Source organism: Nomascus leucogenys, chromosome 22a (assembly GCF_006542625.1).
Source record: "Nomascus leucogenys isolate Asia chromosome 22a, Asia_NLE_v1, whole genome shotgun sequence".
Taxonomy (NCBI): domain Eukaryota; kingdom Metazoa; phylum Chordata; class Mammalia; order Primates; family Hylobatidae; genus Nomascus; species Nomascus leucogenys.
Window position 1 is genome coordinate 43,080,024 of NC_044402.1, and position 23,959 is coordinate 43,103,982.

Here is a 23,959-nt window from a genome sequence, read left to right on the forward strand (position 1 = left end):
AATTAAGGATTTACGGGCCAGGCACGGTGGCTCACACCTGTAATCCCAGCACTTTGGGAGGCCAAAGTGGGCGGATCACAAGGTCAGGAGACAGACACCAGCCTGGCTAACGCGGTGAAATCCTGTCTCTACTAAAAATACAAAAACTTAGCCAGGCGTGGTGGGACATGCCTGTTTCCCAGCTACTCAGGAGGCTGAGGCAGGAGAATCGCTTGAACCTGGGAGGCAGAGGTTGCAGTGAGCCGAGATGATGCCACTGCACTCCAGCATGGGTGACAGAGCGAGACTCAGTCTCCCAAAAAAAAAAAGAAATTAAGTATTTACTACATACTGTGTTAAAAACACATACATCATCTCTTTTATTCCTTACAACCTCAAAGATAGGTACTTAGCCTCATTTTAAAGATAAGAAAGCTGAGTGTTGGAAGGTAATTTTCAGGTTTTTTAGTTAGAAACACAATTGTAAGTGTTGAATTTCTGTTTCACTCCAGAGCCCCAGCATTTTCCTTCACATGCTATCACTACAATAAGAAATTAGAGAAATACAAGAATAAAAATAAGAATTAAATCTTCCAAGTTTGTTTTTCTTCTAAAACAACTCTAAAATAACTAGGCTTAGTTCTGTGATATACCAAAGAAACAGAAGTAGACTGGAGAGGCAGGTAGAAAATAAGGGGAATTAAATTAACTCCAAAAAGAAGCTAATTACTTTGTGATAACTTCAAAGAGAAAATAAATTAAAAAAAATTAAAAAAGAAGGGAGCAAAAACGCTGTCCCCAAACTAGGGAAAACAAATACATCTTGTTTCCATTGATCACAAATTCAGGATCTGTGTAGGTAACACAGTATGTTCCAATATATCCCCTTCTTAAGTCAAGTGAATAACCTGTACTTGCCAAGTAAAAACATTTACATTGCCATTTCAAAACTTCAGATGTTAAATGAAGTTCTGAGGTAATTAAATCTCCCATCAGAATAGGGCTAAATCCTTTCTATGCCATCCTCAAATATACTCAACTACTTCTGCCTATTTTGGCAGCCGGTGATATTACAAAAGTGTGATACAGCAAATCAATGGAATACGACTCAAGAAGAACAAGGAATGAATTACTGATACAAACATACATAAATCTCAAATGCATTATTCTAAGTGAATAAGCCAGAATCAAAAGGCTACAATCTGTAAGATTCTGGAATTCATATGACTTTCTAGAAACGGCAAAACTATAGAAATGGAAAACAGACTACTGGTTGCCAGGGGATTAGCATAGAGAGGGAGAGATTTGTGAAAACACTAAAAAGGGTGACTTTTATGATATATAAATTATATCTTAATAATAATTAAATAAGAATGTACCCTATCCTCTTGAAAAAAAGTGTATTCTTACACTGAGATAAAATCTGACCCTCTAACATCTGAGGTTATGGCTGGGCCACGGTGGCTCATGCCTGTAATCCCAGCACTTTGGGAGGCTGAGGTGGGCGGATCACTCGAACCCAGGAGTTTGAGACCAGCCTGGCCAATATGGTGAAACTTCATCTCTACTAAAAATACAAAAGTTAGTTGGAGGCCAGGTGCGGTGGCTCATGCCTGTAATCCCAACGACTCAGGAGGCTGAGGCAGGAGAATCACATGAACCTGGCAGGCAGAGGTTGTAGTGAGGCGGAGGTTGCTGTGAGCCAAGATCACATCACCACACTCCAGCCTGGGCGACACAGCAAGCCTCTATCCCCACCCCCAACCACCCAAAAAAAAAAAAAAAAAGCTGGGCAAGGTGGCGCATGCCTGTAATCCCAGCTACTAGGGAGGCTGAGGCAGGAGAATCATTTGAACCCAGGAGGTGAAGGTTACAGTGAATCGAGATTGCACCACTGCACTGCAGCCTGGGCAACAGAGCTAGAGACTTCATCTCAAAAAAAAAAAAAAAAATTCAGGTTAAAAAAAGAACCCAAAGTCAAATAGCTCTTATATTTCCTTATTCAGGCTAAGGTCGCAGTTCTTTCCATGGTTAGAAAGTAGTCATCAACTATCACATTCATTCTTGCCTTGTCAAGTTCAAAAAGTGACATTATATAAAAGTGAGGATTTTAATATAGATAATAGTTGAATTTCTCGGTAATATCAAAAGTATTTGACTGTTATTTCCAGTCAAATTAGAGTAACAGACACTAGATTTACCATCCTGCTGAACCAGCTGTAAAACAAAACAGATGAAACAATGGTTTTCAAAACACTGGACATCATGCAACAAAGGACAGTAATACCTGAGAGAAAGGGGAAGCAAACAGGTAGTAAGCCTCATGATTATCCCAGACACCACCTAGAGAGAGTTTCCAGATCATAGCACAGGGAGGAACAGTAACAGTATCTGAAGAAATAATGGCTGAAAAGTGCCAAATTCCATGAAAACTATAAATCCATAGATCCAAGAAACTCAGTAAATCCCAAGCATAAGAAATACGTAGAGAGGGCTAACTACACCAGGGCATATCATAATAAAATCATTTAGAACCAATGATAAAGAGAAAATCTTAAAAGCAGCCAGAGAAATAGGGCACATTATACACAGATGAACAAAAATAAGGGCAACAGGAGGTATCTCATCAGAAATAATGCCTATGAGCAAAATAAAGACTTTTTCAGGCTGGGCGCAGTGGCTCATGCCTGTAATCCCAGCACTTTGGGAGGCCAAGCTGGGCGGATCACCTGAGGTCAGGAGTTCTAGACCAGCCTGGCCAACATGGTAAAACCCAATTTCTACTAAAAATACAAAAATTATCCAGGCGTGGTGGCAGGCGCCTGTAATCCCAGCTACTCCGGGGGGCCGAGGCAGGAGAATCACTTGAACCTGGGAGGCGGAGGTTGCAGTGAGCCGAGATCGTGCCATCGCACTCCAGCCTGGGGGAAAAGAGCGAGACTTCGTCTCAAAAAAAAAAAAAAAAAAAAACAGTTTTTCAGACATACAAAAGCTGCAAAAATCCATTACTAGCATTTCATATTAGAAGATACGTGAGTGGAAGACTTTAAGGTTGAAGGAAAATAATATGGAAACACAGATCTACACAAAGGAATAATGAGTACTGGGAATTTTTTTTCATATTATTATTTAAATATCTTTAAAAGACAAAAGACTGCTGGAAAAAAATAACAATGGAGTGTGTGGTTTATCACATACATATAAGTAAAATACATGACAACAATAGCACAAAGACTGGGAAGAGGAGAAACGGAAGTACACTATTATAAGGTTATTGTACTATCCATGAAGTGGTGTATTATCACTTGAAGACAGACTGTAATAAGTTAAAGATGTGCCTTGTAAGCCCTAAAGCAATTACTAAAATAAGAATTACTGCTAATAAGTCAGCAAAAGAGATAAAACTGAATCATAAAAAATATTTGATAATTCAAAAGAAGGCTGAAAAAGAAGGAAAAGAAACAAGAACAGACTGAACAAAACAAATTACAAAGGTGATAGCATTAACCTAACCATATCAATAATCGTAAGTGCAAATGGTCTAAATTTCTCAATTAAAAGGACAGAATTTATCACACTGGATATATTCAACTTTAAATAACTACCTGGCTTCTAATATTAAATAGGAGAGACTGAAATATCAAAAATAAATACATTTTAACATAGCCTGAGATAATATTCTCCTAAAGTAGAAATATGAAGGTCTGGAAGTGGGACAAAAAAAAATTAGAAAGGAAAAGTAAATTCTTGTGAAAAATGTTTCAGAAAATGTCTGGATTATCAGTTTTAGGAAAATATGGTAAATAAATAAAAGAACAAAGAATGGAAAAAAAAAACCCTGCTTCTTTAATGGTTATGCTATTTGAATATACCCTTTCTGCTACCTCCAGTCCTTATCACTGTCATCTACAAATCCCAAGATAACCTCCAAATCTGGCTCACGTGCTTCTGCCACCAAATGTCTACATCATCTTGAGTGAAATCAATATGCATGTAGGAGATCCACTTCTGCCTCTTCACAGCCACCACTCTCTCTAGCTGTCATGTCTTAGGTCTTGTCATCATAAAGAACTATCATAGATGCAAACTGATTCTCTGAGCAGACCCGTCAGGCTCAATTACTCCCAATTCATTAGTTCTTTTTTCTTTCTTTTTTCCCTAAATTCGCTAGTTCTTTAATTTAGCTGGGACCTCTAGCCAGGGGCCAGCACACTATTGCCTGCATGTCAAATCCAGCCTACCACCTGTTTTTATAGTACAGACACATCCATTCATTTATGTACTGTCTATGAATGCTTGCATGTTACAGTGGCAAAGTTGAGTAGCTGCAACAAACAGCCTGCAAAACCCAAAATATTTACTATCCGGCCCTTTATAGAAAAAGTTTGCTGACCTGCTCTAGACCAGAATCTACCCCTTTACTTTTAATTCACCCATTAGCCAGCCTCCTTGTGTCTTCACTTCCTTCCCTCTGTAGTTTTAGTTCATGGCTTATCACTTCAATCATTCCTTTGCCAATTTTTTTTGTCCCTTTGTCTCTCCGTGAATTCAACTATTAACTATCTGCATTCTCTTTGACTTTACCCAGGCGACCAAATGTGCAGCCTAGTGCCTCTACATACACTCATGATCACACACCTCAACTGGACCCTTAGCTTTTCTTGATCCTACTATTCCCTAGAAAGTTAGTCTTCCTGTTTACCATTCGCATTTTAAACCTTCTCTACTTTTCTTAAACGTCTGACCCACTCTCAGCAGATAATCCTATCTCATACATAAAGCTATCACTTGTGGACATTCCCTCAAATACCCACCACCAAACAGAAATCCAAATCTATAAACCTGTTAACCTAACTTCCTACATTCTCTCTTGGTAATGATAAAAGACATGCTCCTCCTGCCATTCTCCAGCTATGCTCAGAATCCAATCCCTATCACCTTCTTCAGATTATCTTCCTATTTTGAGTATCTCTACTCTTTCCCTTTTATTGGTTACTCCTCTAAGACACACATCACACATGTGCGCGTGAGTGTGCACACGCGGCCGCAAACACACACACACACACACATTTCCTTGACCCCATGTGTCCTTCCAGCTATTGCCCTCTAATCTCTCTCCTTCATCTTCACAACCTAAGCTTCCTGAAAGCTAACTATACCCACTTTGTTTCTGCCCTCACCTCTCTCCTAAAGTTCTCAGTGTCCCGTGTGTCACAAAGTCCTACAGATATTCTTCAGCCCTCTGGGAATTAACCAGTAGTGTTAAACAGTCCTTCCTTCTGGAAGCCCTCTCTTCTCTTGGTTTCCTTGGTCTCCTGGTTTTCCTCCTACTGTTAATGTACTCTGTATCAGACTCTTTTTCATGTTTCCATTCTTCTACCAGTCTTTTAAATGTCATTCCTCAGGGCTCCATTTTATGTAGTCTTACCTCACATACAGCTCCTGGGTGACTGTTTCAACTCCAATGGCCGTGAGTGCCACCAGTACCATATGTGGATGCCTCTCAAATTTATGTCTCTAACACATCCATACTTCTGGCTTGAGCTCGAGACCCATATACTCAACTGTCTCCTAGCCATCTTCACTTGGTTATCTAAGAAATAAATCCAAAAGTGAACCCACCATTTTCCAAATCTACTTCTGGTCTAGTTGTTTAAATCACAAATGTGGGAGTCACTTCTGACTCATCCTTTTTTTACCCCCTACATCCAATCAAGAAGTAGTTCCTGTGCTTGCCTTGGCAGCACATATACTAAAATTAGAATAATACAGAGAAGATCAGCATAAAATCAAATTTATGTATATATAAAAAGAACTAGTTTCTGCATATTTTACTTCCTAAATATTTCCTGAACACACCCTTGTCAAGGAAACCTTACTCATTTGCCCAGGTTTCTGCAACAGTCCTCTAACCAGTCGCCCCATCTCCAACGTTGCTCCTCTCTAATCCATCTTCCACACTACAGCCCATGTAAGCCAAGAGTAAATCTCATCATAAACCCCTAATTAAGATCCTTCAAATGCTTAGAATATTCCTAAGTGTGAACTACTTAGCATGTTTCACAAGGCCCTTGTAACTATTTTCCCCCCAGCTAACTATCTACATCTGGAAACATTCCTTCCCTCTCTCCCACTACTATTCAGGTATCCCATTTCTCAAATGTGCCATAGTCTTACCTCAGAAGCTCTGCTGCTAATACTCTGCCTTTCTCCCACCTCCCATTCAACAAATATTTAGTCAGTTTACTTGCCCTGGCTAATTCCTACTTGTCCTTCAGATGTCAAAATTAAACATCACTTCCTCCAAGAAGCCTTTCCTGACCACTTGACTAGGTTTGTGCTACTGCGCTCAATAACACTTATTATTTCTCCATTATACATGTCATATGTTATTGTAATCACTTCTTTAACTGTCTGTCTTCCCTATAAAAATCCAACAGGGCATTGTTGTCTTATTCACTGGATTTGGTACTAGGTCTGAAAAACATTATACACATAATCTTTATAAGATGAATGCATGATTGGAAAGACAGATGAAATGATACTAGATACAAAGTATTATATACTGAGAATAACTAGGTATTGTATACTAAGAAAATAAACATTTGAGTTAGGAAGTATTCCCAGAGTATTTCCTAGTTCACAGATCAGGAATGGAGTAACCATAGAGGAACTAAGTAGGATCACGGAAATTTAAAACGTTGGGGCAGAGTCAAACTTACATCTATCTGCTTTTAAAGCGCAAGCCCTTTCTACTGAGCTGCGCTGTTTACTTATAAAATTTATAATTTTTTTTTAAGAGACAGGATCTCACTCTGTCACTCAGGTTAGAGTGAAGTGGCATAATCTTAGCACACTATAACCTAACCTCAAACTCCTGAGCTCAAGTGATCCTTTCACCTCAGCCTCCCTACTAGCTAGGACTACAGGCATGTGCCACCATCCCCAGCTAATTTTTTAATTTTTTGGTAGAGACAGGGTCTTGCTACGTTGCCCAGACTGGTCCCAAACTCCTAGCCTGAAGCAATCCTCCCACCTTGGCCTCCCAAAGTGGGATTACAGGCATTAGCCACTGCAGCCAGCCATGTTTACTTACAAACATTTAAAAATATATTGCATCTAGGCTTCTATTCTCCTAAATTGGTATCCAAAACGTAAGAAATGAAAACCTTTTAATACAATACCAATTAAAATCACTTCTTTGAGTCCGTTAATATAGTTTTAGAACAGTTTTTAACAAATAGCCTAGATTTTTTAAAAATTTATTTTGAAATTTAAGCACATCTCAGGTCACAAGAACAGACACTCAAGTAAAAGACAGAATATTAAAAAACAAAGGAAAAAAAACACACCAGTGATCAACTGGCATTGCTCTAGATCTCAAGCATTTAATATTCAGCTAAGGAAATGCATTAATATACTACTACACTAAATTAACTATAAAATTGGCAGTACATTTAGAAGTCATTTTGGAAAGTTCTTTCCTACACTGTCAAATACAGAAGCAACGTGATAAAATAAAGAATATGAATTTTGGAGTCAGAAAGACCTGGGTTCAGCTCCATATTCTATCATCACTTAACATCTGTGTGACATTGGGCAAGTTTTTCCACTTCTCTGACTTTAATTTCACATATGTAAAATCCAAATAAATATTATCTTTACCGAAGATACTTTACCGAATAACTACTTTAAAATTTAAATTGAATATGTGGCCGGGTATGGTGGCTCACGCCTGTAATCCCAGCACTTTGGGAGGCCGACGTGGGTGGATCACGAGGTCAGGAAATCGAGACCATCCTGGCTAACACGGTGAAACCCCGTCTCTACTAAAAATACAAAAAATTAGCCAGGCATGGTGGCAAGCACCTGTAGTCCCAGCTACTCGGGAGGCTGAGGCAGGAGAATGGCATGAACCCGGGAGGCGGAGCCTGCAGTGAGCCGAGATTGTGCCACTGTACTCCAGGCTAGGTGACAGAGCAAGACTCTGTCTCAAAAAAAAAAAATAATAATTAAAGGAATATATATATATATATATATAGCCTCTAGCACAAGGTATGTATTTCAGTAAATGATATAAATGAACATTAATGTCTTCAGACATCTGATTGGGAAATTTAACCTGAAATTATGCCAAAAACGTACCTATCTGAAACATGGTTGATAACTTTTGATTAATTTTTGTCATTCTTTCCTAATACCTACTAATAAGTGAATTATATCTATATTTCTTAATATCTGATTATTTACAAGTAATATTTTATATTGTTTGATGGTATGAAGAAAAAGAAAAAGAAGAAATAATTCAAAAAATATAATAAATGGTTCAGCTGTTAAAACATGTTCTAGGCCGGGCGCGGTGGCTCACGCTTGTAATCCCAGCACTTTGGGAGGCCGAGGCGGGCAGATCACGAGGTCAGGAGATCGAGACCACGGTGAAACCCCGTCTCTACTAAAAATACAAAAAATTAGCCGGGCGTGGTGGCGGGCGCCTGTAGTCCCAGCTACTCGGAGAGGCTGAGGCGGGAGAATGGCGTGAACCCAGGAGGCGGAGCTTGCAGTGAGCCGAGATTGTGCCACTGCACTCCAGCCTGGGCGACAGAGCGAGACTCCATCTCAAAAAAAAAAAAAAAAAAAAAAACATGTTCTAGTTACAGAAACTCCTGTGGACAAGAAAGACCAAAACAGTTTTCCACCTGAAACCGAAGAATTATGTTTTTGGGATGAGGAATTCCTCCATGCTTTAACAAGAAATCTCTTACCTAATTTCCTAATCTTTCTCAGGATTTCAAGAGCATGATGTACTTTGTACTGCACATCTGAAAGTTCCCATTAACTCTGGGCAGACCCAGCAAGACAAGATTATGCTGGTGCATGTTACCCCATGAACTCTGATCCTTCCAGTAAGTGTAGAACATAAGCAGAAAATAGGGAACTAAAAGAAAGAGGAAGAGGGAAAAGGAAGGAAGGTGGTGGAAAATGATCTAAATGACACTAAATGGTGCCAAAAGACAAGCAGGTCAGAAAAAATAACTAATATACAAATAATTAGAAAGTAACTTACAGTTGTAAATGTCGCTAGAAAATACTAGACATTAACTTCTTTTTAACGCTTAAACTTCCTTTCAAATTAGCTTAACAGAATCATAGCTTGGAGGCTTCATATCTCCCTGATTCGATTCTGTCCCATATTTCAACTTGTGGTATTTGGCTCTAACAAAGAAATGAGAAAATACAGACCATCTTAAAATATATTTAAATTAACTTTAACATACACAGTAGTAGTAGTCACAAGAATTCAATAGTCCTGGCTGAACACTCCTAGAACTTTCAAAGGCTCATAGCTTTCCATGGTGTCAAAGTTATAATACAAAAGTGCTTGCCTTTTTTGTTGTTGCTGTTGTTGTTATACCATCAAGTATCCTTATAACAAAATAAAGGAGTAACTCTGGGAATCATAACTCTTCTTTCTGTAATAACAAAATGAACCATATAACATCCTAGTTTCTGTAGTATTCAAATTTTCCTGATGATTGCCAAAGCTAAATTTTACTATCAAAAACAGTTAAAAAAAAAAAAAGGTTTGGATTGTGAAATAAATTTGTAGAAGACTTTTCTCAAAAAATTGAGCTTTTTAAAAAGAAAAGTCATCTACAATATTATATGCCTTGTCAGATAATCATGATTTGCCAAATATGCATTATACTGCACAATCCAAGGGGGAAAACCCCAGCCCAAATCATCAATGTTGAATAAGATATTCCAGTTGAAAGGAATTTTTTTAAACTAGTCAAGATATCCCTTGTCTTTTACTCAAAAAGAACTATGAATGGGAAGACTGTCTTATCTTCTTCTCAAAGTTGACAGAATGTTATCATTCTGGTTAATAGGATTTAACCATCTGATTTAACTATCTCGGATTTAACCATGAGACTAGAAAAACAACCCAGATAATGTAGAAATTTTTAAAAGGGTGACTAAAAATAGCCATATCTGCTTAATCTATTTGCATATTTTCACTTCCTGGCTCCCTAAAATATTGAGGCCATTTATAATAAATATTCAATGTGTTAAGACTGGGATATTAACATAAACAACAATAATTTGAAGAACCAAAATAATAAAGTAATAAAGGAAGAAAAGTGTAACACAGCCAAATTTGAAAGGTTTTTTTTTCCTTACAAAAACCTAATAGAGCACTTACCATTCGTTTTTTTCATAATTTAAGAAAAGTAGTGGCTGGGCACGGGGGCTCATGCCTGTAATCCCAACACTTTGGGAGGCCAAGGTAGATGGATCACCAGAGGTTAGGAGTTTGAGGTCAGCCTGGCTAACATGGTGAAACCCTGTCTCTATCAAAAAATACAAAAATTAGCCAGGCATGGTGGTGCACCTGTAATCCCAGTTACTCAGGAGGCTAAGGTGGGAGAATCGCTTAAATCCAGCTGCAGAGGTTGCAGTGAGTGAGCCAAGATCATGCCACTGCACTCCAGCCTGAGTGACACAGTGAGACCCTGTCTCAAAAAAAAGAAAAAAAGTAGAAAGGAAATGAAAAATTATTTGCTCAAATGTGTAAAATACTGAAATCTTTCTTATTTTGCAATAATAATCATTTTGCAGTCACAACAGAAAAAAAAGTTTTACATAGAGAGGAAATCTAACAAAACCTATGAAAATTATAGGCAGTTGATGTCCTATTTCTTAAGGTAGGTGATGGGTACATGAGTATTTTTTATAACAGTCTTTACATCTTATATGTATGTATGAAATGTTTTATAGTAACATTTACACATTAAGAAGGAAAAAAATATATTCATATGCCAATGAACTGATCTCTTAAGCAAAAAGTAAAAGGTACAAAATACTATGTATGTCTCCATACATTTTTAAAAAGATATATATCTATTTCATTAGCCTATGCATATGAATCTTTCTGGAAGGATACATAATACATAAGATACCAGTTGATAAGATTTCCTTGGGAAAGGAAATCAATGAACTGAGGCAGAAGGGAGAATATTTTTGCTGTTATTTGGTTAATTAACTATATATATACTTAACTTTTAGTAAATATGTTTGGTCCAAATTATTTAGAACATCTATTCTCAATGTGTCTCTTAACCACAAAGATTTTATCACTGGACTAAATGTTTGCCCATCTAGTTCAATGTGTTTGTCATACTATTGATCATCAGAAGGTAAGATTTACAGACATTAATTTGACTTGCAGTTACTAGAAAGTAAACAAGGTTCTAAATGTTACTGTCAATCTCTTATTTTTCCAGAAACACACTTCATTTACCATAAGACAAAGTAGTAATAGCTGCTAGAAGTCAAAATAGCAACTGAATGTAACTAGTCTGAAGACAGATTATATTAAAGCTTTTAAAATAATAGTAGCAATAAAATGTTATGGAGTTTATATTTTATATATATATACACATAAAAGAAAAACATTTTCAAACACAAAATACTGCATTATAGTGTATTCTAGTGGTCTCAGGAAAAACTACAACAGAACCTACAAAAAGAGAACAGAAAATATTTTACAAAAATAAATGTAACAAAAATTGTGACACATTATGAACATTTTATTTTAAAAATTAGACAAAGGCAAAATATGTAAAGAACTTCTGTGTTTATCACAAGCTATGGTCCCTTAAATCAAGGTCTCCCTACTGAATTGTTACATTCACTAAAATATATTTTTCTCACAGAACCCTCCTTATGCTTAATAGCATTCCTTTTTAAGTCAATATGTGAAAATACCTTCTCATTCATACCGTTTTCCACTGTTTTAACACTCAGCTCACTGTGTTAACCAATCTTTCTTGTTTGCTATTCTTTTTCTGTCTAATTCTGCCTGTAAGATAAAAAAGCAGATCTTATGTCTAGCAACTCCATGTTTGATACACAGGCAGGCCCTCCATAAATGACCTTTATTGGATAAAAATAGCAGAAAAATTGTTTAATAACTATAATACACTAAAGGAGTAATTTTAGCTTTGTTTCAAAGCCTATTATTATAAATATTATGCTAGGAGTATAATAGCATCTCAATTGTATCTTAAATGTGGATGATAAAAATAATTTGATTAATTTCAATGAACTGTTACTGAATTCCTATGATTTACAGGTACTGTGCTGGCTGCTGGGACAACCTACAGCTTGTAGTTAGGTGAGGGTGGAAGGTGAGGGTATGCGTAAGAGACAGGAATGTAAATAACTACAGCATACTGTTTAAGAGCTATAAGGGCTACTAGCAAGTATTACAAGAATGCAGATAAGGGATTACCTAATTCAGTCAAAACTGGTGTCAAAGAAAGCTACCAAAAAGAAGGTAACACGTGGGATTTTAGCTAAATCTCAAAATGCCAGTGGGAGTTTTCCAATCAGAAAATGGATTGATGGAGAGGGCATTTCTGTCAGAAGCGACATCTTAAGTGGAAGAAAAAAAAACACACACAGTGGGTCAAAAAACAGCAAACAGAATAATTACACCCAAAAGGTATGGAAGGAATGGAGACACAGAATGGACAGAAAGGGCCTGGTTGTGAAGAACTTTACTAAGAACCTGAAATTAGCTAGATATTTTTAAACAGGGATATAATAGAATTATTATATTTGTGTTTTAGAAAATGAATTCTATGGATACGGAAGATGAACTAAAATATGGAAATACTAGAAGCAAGGAGGACAGTTAAGTTACTACAGTAGGGTAGATAAAAGTAGCAGTGAATAGAGAGAAATTTTAAAAATGGTAGAAATTTTTCAGAATTGTATTTATATAGTATTTGAGGTTCCTCAGCATAGATGTTCCTAAGTCAACCTCAGATTATACACTATGTAATCTTGAAAATTTATATTAAATTTTATCACACATTAAGGAATGTTTTGATAAATCCACTGCTAGGTAAGTAATTCTTCTGTAACGTTAATAATTCGGTTTTACTTTTGGATCCTAAAGTGGGACTACTTAGAAAATCTGTAAAAATCATGCAAAGAAAATCATGTAAAATCATGATCTTTACTTAGGCATTTACAGGTGAAATGACAAGGTATCTGGAATTGCATTAAAATAGATCAAGGTGAAAAAGACTGACAAAAACATTAACTGTTAAAACTTGGGGCTGTATATAAAAGATATTAGTTCTCTATGAGTATATTTCAAATTTTCCTCAATAAATTTTTTTTAAATTCAATTTAAAATTCAAGCCACAAATAAATGCTTTTTAAAAATTTCTTAGATTATACAAATAGTGCCATAACATCAAGAATAATTCCAAATCACTCCATATACTTCAAAAGATACAAACCAGGCTGGGCGCGGTGGCTCATGCCTGTAATCCCAACACTTTGGGAGGCCGAGGTGGGCGGATCACCTGAGGTTGGGAGTTTGAAACCAGTCTGACCAACATGGAGAAACTCCGTCTCTACCAAAAATACAAAATTAGCCCGGTGTGGTAGTGCATGCCTGTAATCCCAGCTACTGGGGAGGCTGAGGCAGCAGAATCGCTTTAACTCAGGAGGTGGAGGTTGCAGTGAGCTGAGATCATGCCATTGCACTCCAGCCTAGGCAACAAGAGCAAAACTCCATCTCAAAAAAAAAAAAGACACAAAAGCAAGAACTCTTTTCCAGGAGCAATCCCATTTAGTTAAGAAAGAGAAGAAAAAAATCTTCCCTAGATTCAGCCAGTTCCTTATCTTTACTGTCCTTCAGAGTCAAATTTCTTAAAAAAATAAGCAACTCTGCCAGGTGCGGTGGCTCACGTCTGTAATCCCAACACTTTGGGAGGCCAAGGCGGGTGGATCACAAGGTCAAGGGATCGAGACCATCCTGGCCAAGATGGTGACACCCCATCTCTACTAAAAATACAAAAATTAGCCCAGTGTAGTGGCACACGCCTGAGGTCCCAGCTACTCAGGAGACTGAGGCAGGAGAATGGCTTGAACCCAGGAGGCGGAGGTTGCAGTGAGCCGACATCACGCCACTGCACTCCAGCCTGGTGACAGAGCAAGATTCTGTCTCAAAGAAAAAATAATAATAATAATAAGCAACTCCATCTCTCCCCACTTCATCCTTCTCAGCCCTCGATCCTCTGTGATCTGGCTCACGTTCCTGCTGCCTTACTGAGGCTGCTTTAGTAAGGGTACCAGTAAGCTTCCAACTGGCAACTCCAAATGACTATTTTCAGTATACAACTTACTTGGAGTCTACTTAGCATCTTCAGTTATTGAACTTCCTCCTTTAACTCACTTCCAAAATACTACTCTCTCCTCCTTCCTTCTCTATTTCTTTGTTGGCTCTTCTTCCTCTGCCTTCTCTTCAAATATTTCTACTTCCTGTCACTCCTTCTAGTTTTCTCTTCTGTTTCCACAATACTTGTTCTATCAACTACTCCTTTCACTTCATTCACAATAATACTGATGATTCCCAAGCATATATCTCTCATCATGGGTCCCCCTCACATATCTGCTCTTTAATTCTTCTTTTTAATTCATTTGATACCTTCTAAAAGTCTCTCATAATTCAGATAGTCCTTCAAGCCAGGAACCTGGGAGTCGTTCTCAAATTATCTTTCTCACTCACCCACTGTCCCATCTCCAAATTTTTATATAAGCTTCGGATTTCATGGACTCTACTTAAAATTTTTATAGTTGATGTGTCTCTATTTCAGCAGCTACTGTGTTATCATTTCTCACCTTAGACTATTACAATCTTTCTGCCTCTGTTTACAGATCTTTCCAGTCCACCCCCACACTGAGGTCAGGAGATCTTTCTAAAATGTATTTCATACTCTATCTTGCTTAAAACTTTCAAGTGCTTAACAACTAAATGCAGTATATATTTCCAGATTAGATCCTGGACCAGGAAAAAAAATGCTATAAAGATCATTTTTAGAACATCTGAATATAGACTATATCAGATAATAGAATATCAATGTTACATTTCTTTAATTTGGTAATGTACTATAATCACATAAGGAAATGTCCTTGCTCTTAGGAAATATACACAGAGGTAGTTAGGGACAAACTAGCAAATGATTTAGGGGAAAAAAAATGATACCTATAAAGAGAGCAAACACAATAAAGCAAATATAGCAAAACATTTTCAACTGGTGAATCTGGGTAAAGGGTATACAAGATTCTTGCAACTCCTCTATTAGTTCGAGATCATTTTAGATAAAATTTTTTGGGCTGGGCATGGTGACTCACGCCTATAATCACGGCACTTTGAGAGGCTACAGCAGGAGGCCTGCTTGAGCCCAGGAGTTCCAGACCAGATCTGGCAACAGGGCGAGACCCTGTCTCTCTAAAAAATTAAAAATTTATCTGCGTGGACTGGAGTATATCTGTATTCCCAGCCACTCGGGAGGCTGAAGTGGGAGGATCACTTGTGCCCAGAAGGTTGACACCACAGTGAACCATGACTGTGCCACTGCACTACAGCCTGGGCAACAAAGCAAGACCCTGTCTCAAAAAAAAATTTAAACCTCCCACATTCCCTGTTACATGTAAGATAAAAGTTTGAACTCCTTGGTTAGGCTCTCTGTGATCTAACTCTTGCCCCCTCTACCATTATCGGTCATCAACTGAGAGGAGGACCACAACCAACATCCTACTCTCCACACACAAAAATTACAAATTTCTGAACACACCAAACTGCTTTGTTCCATGTCAAACATGTTCTCTCTACTTCCTGCACCTTGTCTGTCTGACAAGCACCTTATTTGATGCTATTCAAGCCTCACCTCCTCTTACTCTGCACTCCTTTCTACTTTCCTCTTCCAGATGAACATAACCACTCCAGGCCGCACGCGGTGGCTCACACCAGCACTTTGGGAGGCTGAGGCAGGCGGATCACGAAGTCAGGAGATCGAGACCACCCCAGCCAACATGGTGAAACCCCGTCTCTACTGAAAATACAAAAATTAGCTGGGCATGGTGGTGAGCGCCTGTAATCCCAGCTATTCAGGAGGCTGAGGCAGGAGAACTGCTTGAATCCAGGAGGTGGAGGTTGCAGTGAGCCAAGATCGTGCCACTGCACTCCAGCCTGGCAACAGAGCAAAATTCCATCTCAAAAAAAAAAAAAAATCTCGAATACTTGGCCAGGTACATTGGCTCACGCCTGTAATCCCACCACTTTGGGAGGCTGAGGCGGTGGATTACCTGAGGTCAGTAGTTCAAGACCAGTCTGACCAATATGGTGAAACCCTGTCTCTATTAAAAATGCAAAAAAAATTAGCCAGGCATGGTGGCATGCACCTGTAGTCCCAGCAACTCAGGAGGCTGAGACAGGAGAATTGCTTGAGCCTGGGAGGCAGAGGGTGCAGTGAGCTGAGATCACACCACTGCACTCCAGCCTAGGCAACAAAGCAGGACTCCACCTGAAAAAAAAAAAAAAATCTCACTACTCCCAAATTATGTATTTTTAAAAATGTTTATTATTTTTTATTATTTTTTATTTTTTTTTGAGACAGAGTCTTGCTCTGTCACCCAGGCTGGAGTGCAGTGGTGCAATCTCGGCTCACTGCAAGCTCCACCTCCCAGGTTCACACCATTCTCCTACCTTAGCCTCCCAAGTAGCTGGGACTACAGGCACCTGCCACCATGCCTGGCTAATTTTTTTATATTTTTAGTAGAGACGGGGTTTCACCGTGTTAGCCAGGATGGTCTTGATCTCCTGACCTTGTGATCTGCCCGCCTCAGCCTCCCAAAGTGCTGGGATTACAGGCGTGAGCCACCACGCCTGGCCTAAAAATGTTTTTTCTTTCCATGTCCCTAATACAGCTTTTCATCAACTTTCCCAAAGTATGAAAAGAAACATATTTTTCACTAAGAGGTCAACCTATTTTCAATCTCTTATGCCATTTAAAGATTCCACATGATGATGAACATAAGTTCTAATAAAATTTTATCTGTTTCTCATTATTCATAAATATCATCTATTTATCTAATTGCATCTAAATGCTATTTTATTGCAAATATCCCATTCGCCAACTTCAAAAAGAGAAAAAAAAACAAGCATCATTAAAAACAAAGCAAGAAAGTAGCAAAATAGATAATTCCAATATCACCTATAAGTACTGAGTTATCTAAAAAAAATGAATTCAGATTGTCGACAAAAAAATCCAAGGCCCATTCATTAAAGCAAATAAATAACTCATATAACTTCCAAAAATCTCACTCACGACCCATTTTCCTTTACTTGTGACCCAAATTTAGTTACTGGAGTATCTTAGACACTAGCAAAATAGAAAGGTAAGATAAACTTCTGGAGAGATTGTTAACGGCAGACAGCAAAGGAACAAAATACACAAAAAAAGTCTATAGGCTGGGCACGGTGGCTCACGCCTGTAATCCCAGCACTTTAGGAGGCCGAGATTGGGGGATGACAAAGTCAGGAGATCGAGACCATCCTGGCTAACATGGTGAAACCCCATCTCTACTAAAAATACAAAACATTAGCCAGGCGTGGTGGTGGGCGCCTGTAGTCCCAGCTACTTGGGAGGCTGAGGCAGGAGAATGGAGTGAACCCGGGAGAAGGAGCTTGCAGTGAGCTGAGATTGCACCACTGCACTCCAGCATGGGCGACAGAGTGAGACTCTGTTTCCAAAAAAAACAAAAAGTCTATATAGAATCTTAACATAGTCTGCTAGAACAATTTTTTTTCTAAAGAAAACACATCAAATTGAATAATATTAAATGACAGGAAAAGGAGTAAACATTATAGAAACTTCCTTTAAAAATTAAAAACTATTTCAACTTTAAAATGAATGGGTATTAACAGTTCAGGGAGCACATCTGCTTCTCCAAAACAGGCAGAGTAGGAAAAAAGTGTTGCTAATTTTTAAGAAATCATATAAATCAGCTTTCTGATTATTAAACTATTCATAATAAAATTAACATATTACAACCATTCATACAAATGTTTACTATAGACACACCTGAACTCAAGCAGTATTAACATTTCAATTTATTTTAGGAATGATGAAAAAATTATTCCAATATTTAAGAGACCACCATTTTGGCCAGGCCCAGTGGCTCACACCTGTAATCCCAGCACTTTAGGAGGCCGAGGTGGGCACATCACCTGAGGTCAGGAGTTCGAGACCAGCCTGACCAACATGGAGAAACCCTGTCTCTACTAAAAATACAAAATTAGCTGGGTGTGGTGGTGCATGCCTATAATCCCAGCTACTGGGGAGGCTGAGGCGGGAGAATTGCTTGAAACCAGGAGGTGGAGGTTGCGGTGAGCCAAGATGGCACCATTGCACCCCAGCCTGGGCAACAAGAACGAAACTCCGTCTCAAAACAAACAAACAAAAAAGAATACCACTTTTTGTTTTACTGAATTACCTTTGCTGTTTAAGAGCATACTCCAACATTTTTATCCTCCTCACAAGATCCTTCTTCAAATTTTCTTGGCCCTTCCTTTCTCCCTATAGGAAGGCAATCTGGGCCTGAGTAGGGGAAAGACAGACAAAATTCAGTTTAGACCAAAAAAAAAAAAGGTTTTTTAACTCAGTAAAGAACCTTTGGAAGTTAGGACAATTAGATGCAAAAATATTTCCTTTACACATTTCTCACAAAGTATGTACAAATATAAAAATGCACTGACTGCAAGGGGGAAAAAGGATTTAAGTTAAAAAGGGCGGGGGGGACATCTAAATGCATTTTACTTCAGGGTAGGGATTTTACAACACATAGTTCACATCATTTAAGAGTCTACAATAAAAAACAACTAATACTGCCTGGTGCGGTGGCTCACACCTGTAATCCCAGCACTTTGGGAGGCTGAGGCGGGTGGATCACTTGAGGTCAAGAGTTCAAGATCAGCCTGGCCAACATGGTGAAACACTGTCTCTACTAAAAATACAAAAGTTAGCCAGGCCTGATGGCACCTGTAATCCCAGCTACTCGGGAGGCTGAGGCAGGAGAATTGCTTGAACCCAGGAGGCAGGGGTTGCAGTGAGCTGAGATTGCGCCACTGTACTCCATCCTGGGTAACAGAGTGAGATTCCATATCAAAAAATAAAATAAAACAACTAATATTAACGCAAACACATGCAAGGTGTACAGTACAGTTTGCTAAAGTGTTTGTCTTTTTGCCGTCAACAAGATCTTTTCATAAAGCAGGAAGGGTTAAAGTAAAATCAGTTCTTATAATCCCCTTGCACAAGCTTCATCATATATTTAAATTTTATGACAGATTCCTTAAGTGACTTTATTTTGGACCTCCCCTACAAACAATAAACTGCTCCCTTTTCTCAATCCCCACCATTTTTCTCACCCACCTTGACATGTAATCCATAGAAAAAAGAAAGAAAAAAGAAAGTTGGGAAAAGGAAAATTAGAGACAATGGCCTTCTGCCCATTCCTGCCCCCCACCCCAAGGAATTACTAAAACCCTACATTTGAACATGAAACAAACTGTAAACAACTTTTAAAGTCAGTAAAACAGAGGGGCTAGGAAAGAGTAGCTCTCCAGAATATTAAAAGAACATTTACAATTGAAATACTATCTTTCACATAAGAAGTTGAAACTATGTCACAAACACTAACTTGTTAAAGTGACTCATACTACCTCTTAAAAGTCACAAGGGCCTCAAAACTAGCTACAAATTTCACTATTCTCACATGTACCACCACCCCCGTCTATTATGCTGACCCACTAAGACAGGTAACAATGTTATTTATGTATCTACAGTGCTTTCCATTAAGTGAGCAAGAACTTTACATTTAAGGATGACCTTGCCACATCCCTAAGGAATTGTGAGGATTGCGCAACTCTGGTTTAGCAAGTGAGCCATTAAACTTAATTCTCATTCAAACTTAGTTTGAATGACCTTTGTTTCTATTCGGTACCACAAGAAACATAAAATCCAACTTATTTAGTCTCTTATAACTTTCAAAATGTAGGTAGTGTTAAGCTTTCGTTTTCATTTCAATGTGCTCTTAAATTTTACATTACAATTAAAGGAAGGATTACATTTATCTTACTGAAATAAAAGTAGTCTGAAAACAATTCAATTGTTTTCAGAGGAAAAGGCATCAAATATCCACAAGACTCTTTTGAAATTATATATTCTGCAGTGGGATAATTATGTTACCTAACCAGAACAGTAATGACACATGCATTTAAAGCTGATAAAAATTAAAGTCTTGTCAAAAGGAAGTGACAGCCCAACTTGTCAGGCCAAAGATGCTTTGGCATAGAACTTTATATGCTTTTTAAAATGACTTTAATAAAAATAATAAGCTAATCAATGCAATCAAACTTTGAAGGTAATAACAATATCAATTATCAGTTTTGTCCTCTTGATACTCCTTGGCTAGTTTTGCATTTCTGCTAACATTTTTGGTCCTGGATGATTCTGAAACTTCAGCTTACAATACCGTAAAGTCTTTACTGTATATGTTCAACTTCAAGCATAAGAGAAATTACAATTAAAAGTATAATCAGAGGCTGGGCACAGTGGCTCAGCCCTGTAATCACAGCACTTTGGGAGGCCAAGGCGGGAGGATAACTTGAGCTCAGGAGTTTGAGCCTAGCCTGTGCAACATAGCGAGACCACGTCCCTACAAATAATTTAAAAAATCAGCCAGGCATGGTGGCATGTGTCTGTGGTCCCAGCTACTTGGGAGGCTGAGGCAGGAGAATCACCTCAGCCCAGGAGGCCAAGGCTGCAGTGAGCAGTGATCACACCACCACACTCTAACATGGGTGACAGAGTGAGACCCTGTCTCAAAGAAAAAAAAAGGGGGGGGGCAGTGGGTGGTGGGGTGGTAATCAGGGCCAGGCATGGTAGCTAATGCCTGTAATCTCAGAACTTTGGGAGACTGAGGTGAGAGGATTGCTTGAGGCTGGAGTTTGAGACCATCTTGGCAAACATACCAAGACATCTCATAAAAAAATTAAAAATATAAAAAATAAAGTACAATCAGATTTCTCCTTTTCCATCAGATGGATAAAGTTCAGTAATTTAATAATATGGTAGAAAACAGACATTTATATGTTAGCTGTGGTGATATAAACCAGTTTCACTTTATAGAGGACAACTGGTAACATCTGTGAAGTTTGTAAATGCATATACCCTTTAACTCAACAATTTTAGAATGTTATCCTTCAAATATATATTTGCACATACGTTCAATTATATAATATATGACTAATGAAACACAGACAAGAATATGTATACAACCCAAATGACCACCTAAAGGAGACCGGTTAAATATATGAGTATAATTGAAAGAAAATTAGGACCTGAACTAAGACCTTTGAGAAAAGAGTAAAAGACTATGAGAATAATGTCAATCTTTTACCTTTTCTTCTCTACGAAACTTAGATGTTAGAAACAAAAAGTCTTAAAACACATTCCTACATAACAAAAAGAATTCCTTCTGTAAAACAACCTCAGTCGAAAACATAATAATTGGTATAAATTCTTACTCTTTTAAAATAAAGATTAAATTCCCACTAAAAATTCTCCAGATATGGCAGTATATTGCTCTTTGAATTGAACTGAGGAAGGGCGAGGGTGAGAGACATAAAAGACGAAAACAGTGAAAGGAAGAAAAAAAGGGAAGGAAAAAAGGTAAAAAGAAAAAGAGGAAAATAGGTCGGACACAGTGGCTCACACCTGTAATCCCAGAACTTTGGGAGGCTGAGGCGGGGGGATCACTTGAGGTCAGGAGTTCGAGACCAGACTGGCCAACATAGTGAAACCCTGTCTCCACTAACCATACAAAAATTAGCCAGGAACTGTATTCCCAGCTACTCGGAAGGCTGAGACAGAAGAATCACTCAAACCCGGAGGCGGAGGTTGCAGTGTGCAGAGATCGCACCACTGCACTCCACCCTGGGCGACATGGTGAGACTCCATCTCAAAAAAAAAAAAAAGGCAGGGCGCGGTGGCTCATGCCTGTAATCCTAGCACTTTGGGAGGCTGAGGCAGGTGGATCACGAGGTCAGGAGTTCAAGACCAGCCTGGCCAAGATAGTGAAACCCCATCTCTACTAAAAATACAAGAAAAAATTAGCCAGGCATGGTGGCAGGTGCCTGTAATCCCAGCTACTTGGGAGGCTGAGGCAGAGAATTGCTTGAACCCAGGAGGTGGAGGTTGCAGTGAGCCAAGACCACACCACTGCACTCCAGCCTGGGCAACAGAGTGAGACTCCATCTCAAAAAAAAAAAAGTGTTATGAATAAAATATGTTTAAAAAATTAGAAATCATCAACTGCCATTTATCAGTACAACTAAACCTAATGATAACAGGATATATTTCTGGAGAAGAAAACTTTGGAATTATCTTCAAGGAAAATGAATGTTGAACTTCCATGATACTTTATACGTATTTTTCGCAGTATAGAAAATTAGATATTCACTTCCTATTATAAACAAAAAAGATAAAAATAATAGAAGGAAGATATTTTACTAAGTCTGCATGACAGAAAGAAAATTTATTTTTTTTTAATTTTTTATTTTATTTTATTTATTTTTTTTGAAACAGAGTCTCACTCTGTTGCCCAGGCTGGAGTGCAGTGGTGCGATTTCGGCTCACTGCAACTTCAGCCTCCCGGGGTCGAAGTAATTCTCCTACCTCAGCCTCCTGAGTAGCTGGAATTACAGGTGCACACCACCACGCCCAGCTAATTTTTGTATTTTTAGTAGAGACAGGGTTTTACCATGTTGGTCAGGCTGTTCTCAAACTCCTGACCTTGTGATCCACCCACCTCGGTCTCCCTAAGAGCTGGGATTACAGGTGCAAGCCACCGCACCCAGCCTTATTGAAGCCATTTTAAACTACCTTGTACTCTAAAATTTAAAAGGGCTAGGATTCAAAATTGAAATCACTGAGAAGTATATTCAAAATGAAAAATACACAAAATTCTTGGGTTGGACACTTTTCAGTAGCTTTTCAGCTACTTGCTATGGAATATAAAGAGCATTCACTTTTACAAAAATCTAAAATAAAATATTATAAAGCTTGATTAAGGTTCTCATCTTTTGATTTGAACACAAACTGCAAAGTAAAAGAGGAAATATATAAGTAAAAGTCAATTATATGGTTACAGTGTACAATGAAGTTTCAATAATCTGCTTTATGTCTTAATGCCTTCTATAAACTATATCTATTCCCTCTGAAAAGCTTTGGATTATATTATCCTCTTAAATCTAGGCTGCTAGTTTTCTCTGGCACATAATCACTGCCTCTAGCCCTCTCTCTTAAAGACAGTGTCTTTATCAGTCTAGGCATGGTGGTTCATGCCTGTAATCCCAGCACTTTGGGAGACTGAGGCAGGTGGATCACCTGAGGTCAGGAGTTCGAGACCAGCCTGACCAGTATGATGAAACCCCATCTCTACTAAAAATACAAAAATTAGCCAGGCATGGTGGCATGTGCCTGTAGTCCCAGCTACTCAGGAGGCTGAGACAGGAGAATTGCTCGAACCTGGGAGGTGGAAGTTGCAGTGAGCCAAGATCATGCCACTGCACTCCAGACTGGGTGACAGAGCGAGACTCCATCTCAAAAAAAAAAAAGTGCCAGTATCATTTGGTGACATCAAACGTTACCATCAGAATCACCAAGATGACTTGTTAAAACACAATTTTTTAGGTTCTACCCTCAGAGTTGCTCATTCAGTAGGTCTGGAGTGGGGCCCAAGAATTTGCATTTCTAGTAAGTACCCAGGTGATAATGCTGCTGATCTGGGACCACCCTTGGAGAACCACTGACTTACAACATTTTTAACATAGTTAGAAGGCCAAAAACAAAAAACAAAGCAAAACAAAACAAAACACAACAAAACAAAAAGCAGGAAATAGACTGTTAAGGAGCAAGGAAAAGAACAGTCCTAGAGGCCGGGAGCAGTGGCTCACGCCTGTAATCCTAGCATTTTGGGAGGCCGAGACGGGCGGATCACTTGAGGTCAGGAGTTCTTAACCAGCCTGGCCAACATGGTAAAACCCCCATTT

At 38.5% G+C, this 23,959-nt stretch overlaps 1 pseudogene; it reads right to left on the reverse strand.

Annotated features, from left to right (window-relative positions):
• Positions 1 to 23,959, reverse strand: part of LOC100601371 — a 481,171-nt pseudogene that overhangs the window by 441,517 nt on the left and 15,695 nt on the right.